The following is a 7603-nucleotide window of genomic DNA, read 5'->3' as shown; positions in this document are numbered from 1 at the left end:
ATTTGTTAAAAAAAAAAGGCATTATAATAAAGCTAGTTTCTTTATTTATTTTGATTATATTTATAGTAAAGTGAGTTAATGATCAAAACTTTCAACCCTTAGTTTCTCATTTTAATTAAAATCTTATTAAATATTCTTATAAAATTGGAATCAAAATTTTATAGAATTCATAAATTAGATCATTATTTTAATATAAAAATCTTAAATTTTTTCGTAGCTTAAAAATTGGAATCTGATCTAAAGTTAGACAAGCTCTTATAAAATGCAGGCTAGGTAGATCAATGGTTTTGATTTCGATAAAATTTTAGTCTAATTCTTAGAAATAGCTTTAAATTATTAAAGTCACTGGTGATGGTCATATTTGACAAAATTTTAGAAATGGATAAGCTTAGATCATAGTCATATATATAAATGGGCATCTAACCGAAACGAGTCCCTCAAGAAAGGTGGGGTCCATATGAATGATTCAAGATTGCCAAATTAGTGAAACGAGCAAGGGATGGTAGGTGTATGATCGTAAAAGGTTGGTACAAATAATATTGTAGCCATCCAGTAGTAGTTGATAATTGAATGTCTTATAAGACGTGATGAGATTGAAATATTAAAATAGTACTAACAAAATTAAAATATGATCAGAGTCCGAAACTAAAGTTTAGTCACAAGCATTAGAGCTAGAATTTTTATAAAAAGTCGAGGTCTCAATGACAATATTATGTCTCATAAATGGCCAAATGCTTGTTTATGAATACTAAATTTTAGATTGATGCCTACATGAAATACTTTTGAATTATAAACCAATGATTTTATGTTAGCACTAGCCATCATGCTAGTGGTTGTTTTATTACATAGTTTTAAATATGTATATCAATTTTTTTTTGTGTTTCCTTCATGTTTTCTAGATTTCGTTCTTTAATTCTTTCCAAATTTTCAGCTAATTTCCTGTAGTTTTTGTTCTTTTTTACCCAATTCCAAGTCTTTGCCCACTTCAAAACATTGGTTCATGACAAAGAAACATAAACAATTAATAATACAAATCTATGAATCACCAGCCATATTATTCATAAAACTATTAAAAGAATTAGCAATCCTTCAATAAAACTGAAACCGCAACAGGTGAAATTCTTTGTTGAAGTATTTATGCAGGTTTAAATGATTATAAAATAGCTAATAACTTAATTTTTTTTCTTTAAAAAAGAAAGTTAATCGATCAACAAACCATATACGTACAAGAAATAATTTAAAAAATCAAAATATAGTTTCTTTCGACAATTATTGCGATTAAAACTGTTAAGCAATGAATCAATGCATCATGCTTCCCCCAATTTTGGGAATTTGCATCTTACATGCATTGAATTCTTCTACCTCTTAAGTTTTTCTTTTTCATTTTTTTCTTTATTTCTTTCTTTCTTTCTTTCTTCTTCTTCTCCTCCTCCTCCTCCTCCTCCTCCTCCTCCTTCTGCTTCTTCTTGCATTGAAAGTAAAATTAGTTGTACAGCCCAACCAGCTTAGAGGACACCGGCTCATATTCCTTTGCCGCTTTTAAAGAATAAATGCATCTTCATCTATATATATATATATATATATATATATATATATATATATATATATATATATATATATATGTATGTATGTATGTATGTATGTATGTATGTATGTATGTATCTCAATGGGGGAAATTCCCCCATTTACCCTTAAAAAAAAAAAAGAATCATCCCCGTGCCACAAACTTCTCGGAGACTCTTCCCAGCGACCTCTTTGTTCAATGGGTGGGAAGGAATTCCAACATAAAATCTAAGAATACTACATCGAATAGCCTCGGTTGTGAAGATTGAATGCCTTCACTGAAACTATGACAATCTTATGATATTATTTATTCAAGTGAGATGTTGTTGAAGTGTTGACAATCTTGAAAGTTTTTTTTTTTTTTTTAATCTGCTTTAAGAATACAAGAAACATATTCACATAGATCCAATAGAAATCAGATGCATGTCTGTTAATTTATCAGACTAGAGGAATTTCTCATTTTTCCGAATTTAATATATTTTTTTTCCACATCGTTGTTATAAATCAGTATCAGCAATTTTTTTTTTTTTTTGCTAAAACAAATGAGAGTTGGAGGGGGACGATCCGGCGCAACCAGTACCAGTATTTGATGAGTACGTTGCTTGCAATGATTAAGATCAAGAACTGCAATTTGATGGTCTTCTTTTTATCCATTAAGATCTCACTTCAATTAGATGGACAAAAAATGGCACGCATCCCTTGAATCAAACCAGATTTCTGATGCATATAAAGAATATCTTTTATGGTTCTGGTCTCGATCCAGAGAAAAAGACCTTTCAAGTAAGAGAGAATGTGTTTTTCATTTTCTTTTTGGATAAAAAGAAACAAAGTGTGAAAAGGAGGGGCGAACCACCAATACCATTGAAAAATGAATATGTCTAACCAATGATTTGATAAGCATAATTAAAAGCAGGTAGACGTGCTGTTCATGCCAACAAAGCTGCTGCAGATTATGTGCTGAGAGACCATAATGCGAAAATCATTCATACGGGAGGTAAATTGTTATTTCATATGTCGATTCCTTCAGCTGAACTAATTGCTGCTTGACTTGGGCACAAAATTGCTAAAATTAAATACAATGCCTCAAACATCATTTTCGAAGGAGACTCCACCATAATAATAGCTTGGATTCATACTGTAAATACAAACAAGCATAGACATCTGCCTTTACTTCGTGATATATCAGTTTGGAAATCCTCAACTTCTTTTTTCAAGGTAAATCATATACATCGCGAGGCAAATCGGGTAGCTAATTATCTTGCCAATAAAGTTCCGGATGGTGATTTTAAATGGAAATTGATGTGTGAATTAGATTTTCACTGTTTGCACTTTTCCTTGCAGATGCTTCTAATGTTCAGTTTCTCCATCATTGATCCATCAATGCAGAAGTATTTCTGCATATGCTGCCTTATTATGTCTGTTCAAAGGCCAACCTCCATGACAAAGGCGTCCAAAATTAAGTACATGTGCCAAGGTACGTCTCATATAGACCCTGTATCTCACCACAATCCAGCTATCAAATCATCCCATAATATAATACACCCGGACCACTACAAAATCAAGGTTGCTGCTCTGGTTATGAAGCATTGCGTAGGAGATATAAGGATGGATTGATTCAGTGCCAATGTTGCTGGGAAGAAATGGAAGTATAAAATTTCAACAGGAGGGGAGGGTTCTGATCAAAAGGAAACCTATTATTGTAAAGGATTGATTCTGGACATGTCAATCAATCTGGCTTCAAAACATCCATGGAATACTCAGATGAAACCTTGCAGTTACTTGTTGTACAATTGTTCTTATGGTGTTCGAAGGAAGTATTTTGCAACGGCTGGAGTAATTCGATCTTCGGTGGTCAGCAATCAAAAGCATTATGGACGCTATATCTATAAAGTTACCACTATCTTCAGTTCGGCAGAGCAGCTTACAACAACAATCCATCTACTCTCTGTCCTTATCTACACCAGTGTTATCAACACACCCAGATATACAAGACTTGTTGACCTTCAAGACAAATGGCAACAGAAGAGAATATCAAATGTCTCTCAAGTGTTCCAGATGAGATGCATTGGTGGTGGTAATAGCCAATGGGGAGTATTTAAAAAGAATCAAGGAAGAAAAAATATGTGAAAAGCAAAATGCAAACAAAATAAGGAGGGTTATGAAGCTAGAAAACAAAAGAAGGAGAAAAAAATGATAAAATGAAAAATGAAAAGAAAAAAGAATTGAGGAAGAAAAAGTTATGGGAGGAAAAAAGGATGATGAAAAGAAAAAATATCCCAGGAACAAAGGAGAGTTTTGCACTAACCTTTCATTTCTTTCTTGCAGGTAGTAAGATATGTCAAACTCATTTTCATAGGGTGGTTGGTACTCAATACCCATCATATAGCAGTTTCTCTAATCAACTTGTCTATGAATGCTATCAGCTGATGTTATATATGCAGCCACTGACTCACTGTTACCGTCAGTGCAAGGACAATCTTAATTGGGAAATTACATTCTGATTTCAAAAACTCATCATCTTCCATGCTTATTTTATTGATGGTACCTTCGGCCTCAAGCATATGGAAAGGACAATATATATTCCTATCTGGACATCATAATCCGGCAAATGGTTATTCTTTTTACCTGTTTTGGCATGCTGGTGCAGCGCAGTGGGATATCTTATCATTCATTCTTCAAAATTTTCGTTCTGCCCAAAGGTTTGGCTGGATTAATCAGATCAAATTGGATTTCTGTTTGGGTTTGGATATAATTGGAGTACCTTATACTAATATCATCACATTAGGTGGGTTCAAGATTACAATTTACATACCAGGCTCAGTTCCCTATCATCACTATTTGGGAAGGCACTTCTACTTCAAATGGTTGTACTGCTCACAGGATTCAATTTGCATTCATGTCTGGACCTTTGTTTTAAATCATGCACTCGGGACTCTCAAGCAATCACGTTTCCAGAATTATGCAGATGTCGACACTGAGGGAGCGGTGCCTGATTATCATATCCTTAAATTCTTTTTGGGGATCTTCTCATGTTCATACTCTGATACACCAATTTTTGGCCACTCTGTTCTCATACAATGTTGTCCTGTAAAGTATCTTGTACTAACTATGTTCGACCTCATCTGTCTATATTCCATCTTGGAATCTGTTGTTAGTTATTTGTATGCGGCGTTTTTGTAATCGCATAAATTTTACATGAATGAATACATTATACCTTTCTATAAAAAAAAAAAAAAAAAAAAAAAGAAGTAGACGTTGCGTCAAAGACCACAAAATTGACGGATGATATTGAAGCTACTCGTTGCTCTAGAATTGCAAAGTACCATCCAGTCTTTGAATAATTGTGGAGTCTAGTATCAAAAATGTTCATGCTGTTTTTCCTTCTGCAAAAAAAAAAAAAAAAAAGGCCTTGCCTTTCCTTTCATACTATCCAAAAAATCATAAAAAGAAGTTGGCCTGAGTTAGTCTCAGATGCTTTGAGATTTTTAATTTCCTCCGTCTAGATGAAAAAGAGTATTTTGAGAGCAAAGCAGCTGTTCAAAATTCAACATATCTAGAATTTTTGGATCGAAGATCACAGACAAATTGATATTTTAGAAAAAAATAAATATGGGCTTGATTCCCACCTTACATAATGGGCAAAGTGTGGTTTTGATTAAGCATGCCTTCCCCTAGCTCGTAGAAAAGGAGATGCAAAATATATCTTTAGATCGTTCTCAGCCTGCTATATTAAATCAACACACATGCTCGCTTTGAGGAAGGTACATTGAAGAAGTTGGATTATTATTTATACAACACGAACTAACAACAAAAGAAATCAAATATAAGGAAATTTAAGTGTCAAATGCCTGTTAATACTAACAAGAGGTGCAAATGAGTTGAATAGCTTGTGAGCCTAATTGAATATATATATTATATAATAATATTTTATTTTATCTATAATATATATTATTGATTTGATATTTTAAAAATATGATATTAAGTTATATTTTGTTTTAATCATATTTTTTAGTTATGATTAAATTTGAATCATAGCTTCAGTACATCTCAATTGATATTCAAATCAAGTCTAGCGGATCTCAAGTATTGGATTTTTAAAAAAAAAAATTTATACATATATTGAGTTAAGTTCGTATTTGGATATTAAAATTCTATTAATCTCGAGTCAAATTTGAAGCTCAAGTATTTTGAATTGAGACGAGCTCAAACTTCTAACTATTCAATTTGGCTCGACTGTATTGCAACCCTAATAAGAACTATAATTATAAAATTTCAAACTTCTGTGTATAATGTAAGTAGTCAAAATATTTCCTACGTAAGAAGAAAATAATCCTTTATAAAACTCTCGAACAATCTTAAATTCTTTTTTTTTTTGGGTGACATCTTAAGTCACCTTCCTCTAAACTTTTTGGCCTGTAACTTTATTTTGATTATAAGTAGCATTAGCATAGTGATTCTTTATTTCTATTTTTTTTTCAAGGAAGTAAATGGGAATTATCATTTGTTGCTCCAGTGATCAAGCAAGAAAGATGAAAATCAAAGAAATTAATCAGGAATGAAGGCATAGAAGAGGGCAGAAATGTCCTACAAATTGATTCCATTTGTCCTTTTTTTTGTCCTCCCCTCATTTGCTTATCTTCCACTCTACTAAAAAGAATTTTCCTGTGGAGAGCTCCAAAACACCACAAATTGGTTTAATCCTAAGTAGAGGTAGCATGTGGATGGTGCAAGTAAACGGGCGGTTCCGAGCACCCCATGGATTTTAACCAAAAATTGCATGCACGTGCTAAAAAATCATCAGTGTAGTTTCTAAATATGATTGGTCATTTGAACTATTGTCTGATAAGTGACTTTTTTTTTTTTTATCATGTCATGAAGAAATGACATACATAACATAATCTATAAGATACATACCTTAAAGATCAATATCGAAGATCACAGTCAATAATAATAATGGACATAATTTTCACTTAAATTATATGTTTTGAGGATATTGATAATGTTATAATTTCAGAGAATAGGACAGCTAGAAGTACGGCCAAAATCAATGGGGTGGGATTTTGAAACAAAATATGGGTATCAACATCTAGTGACTTTACTAATTGAGCCAATTTTTATTCTCTATATCAATACCACATGATGAAGACCAGCAAAATATTATATACATATAAAATGGAGCATTGGTAATATTTTATATCATGTTGCTCCATGAAATACCATATTGGGGTAGTTAAAACAAAAATATTCTTGTCATATTATAAATTAAAAATTGAATGAAATAATTTTGATATTCGAGATGAAATTAGACACACAAACTCCCACTATCATTAAAGTTGAAAGAAATATATATCCATATCTAAGTCGGATAGAACTTCTTAATGTAGAGGAAAATTATAGGACAATATCCTTATGATGTGACAAATCAAAGATTTGTCCATTGCTCGTTCTTGCTTCTTATGTCAAATGCTTGATATTATAAGAAAAATGATGTTATAAAAATATATAAGAAAATAAATTTAAAATAAAAGAAGTCAAAAAATGCCCAAGAGATCTGCAACTACGTAGTCTAACAAATAGAAGCTAACAAAAGAATCCACGCATTGCATTCATAACTAGGTCTTGGATTCTTGTATACTCAAATCTCATCAACTTAACTTTTCAATAAATTTGCAAGCTTTCGACTTTGTATTGTATATCACAGGATTTGAAGAGAAATGAGATGAGAGCATTTACATGTGAAACAAAAGAAAGAGTTTTGCAGGTAGGGACTGAAGTTTATAAGTCTATTAAAGCCATATTTGCTGAAATAACTTTTGCAATAGTCAAGACAAAGTTACTTAGAAATAAATGGATGCATAATCTCCGTGGAATACTCCAAATTTCAAAACTCTTCCTCTCTCTCTTTTCTTTTTTTTAAAAAAAAAAAAACATTTTGGATATGTCTTGTTTGAACATGAGAAAGTGATAGCTTTGAGCCAAGGTTTAAATGAAGCTTGTCATCGTGCACATTTGCTTTGGGAAAATGAATGCTAGATTTTTT

This window comes from Elaeis guineensis, chromosome 4 (assembly GCF_000442705.2).
Source record: "Elaeis guineensis isolate ETL-2024a chromosome 4, EG11, whole genome shotgun sequence".
In the NCBI taxonomy this organism is placed as follows: Eukaryota; Viridiplantae; Streptophyta; class Magnoliopsida; order Arecales; family Arecaceae; genus Elaeis; species Elaeis guineensis.
The sequence above is the reverse complement of the archived record's forward strand: the minus strand, read 5'-3'. Positions refer to the sequence as shown.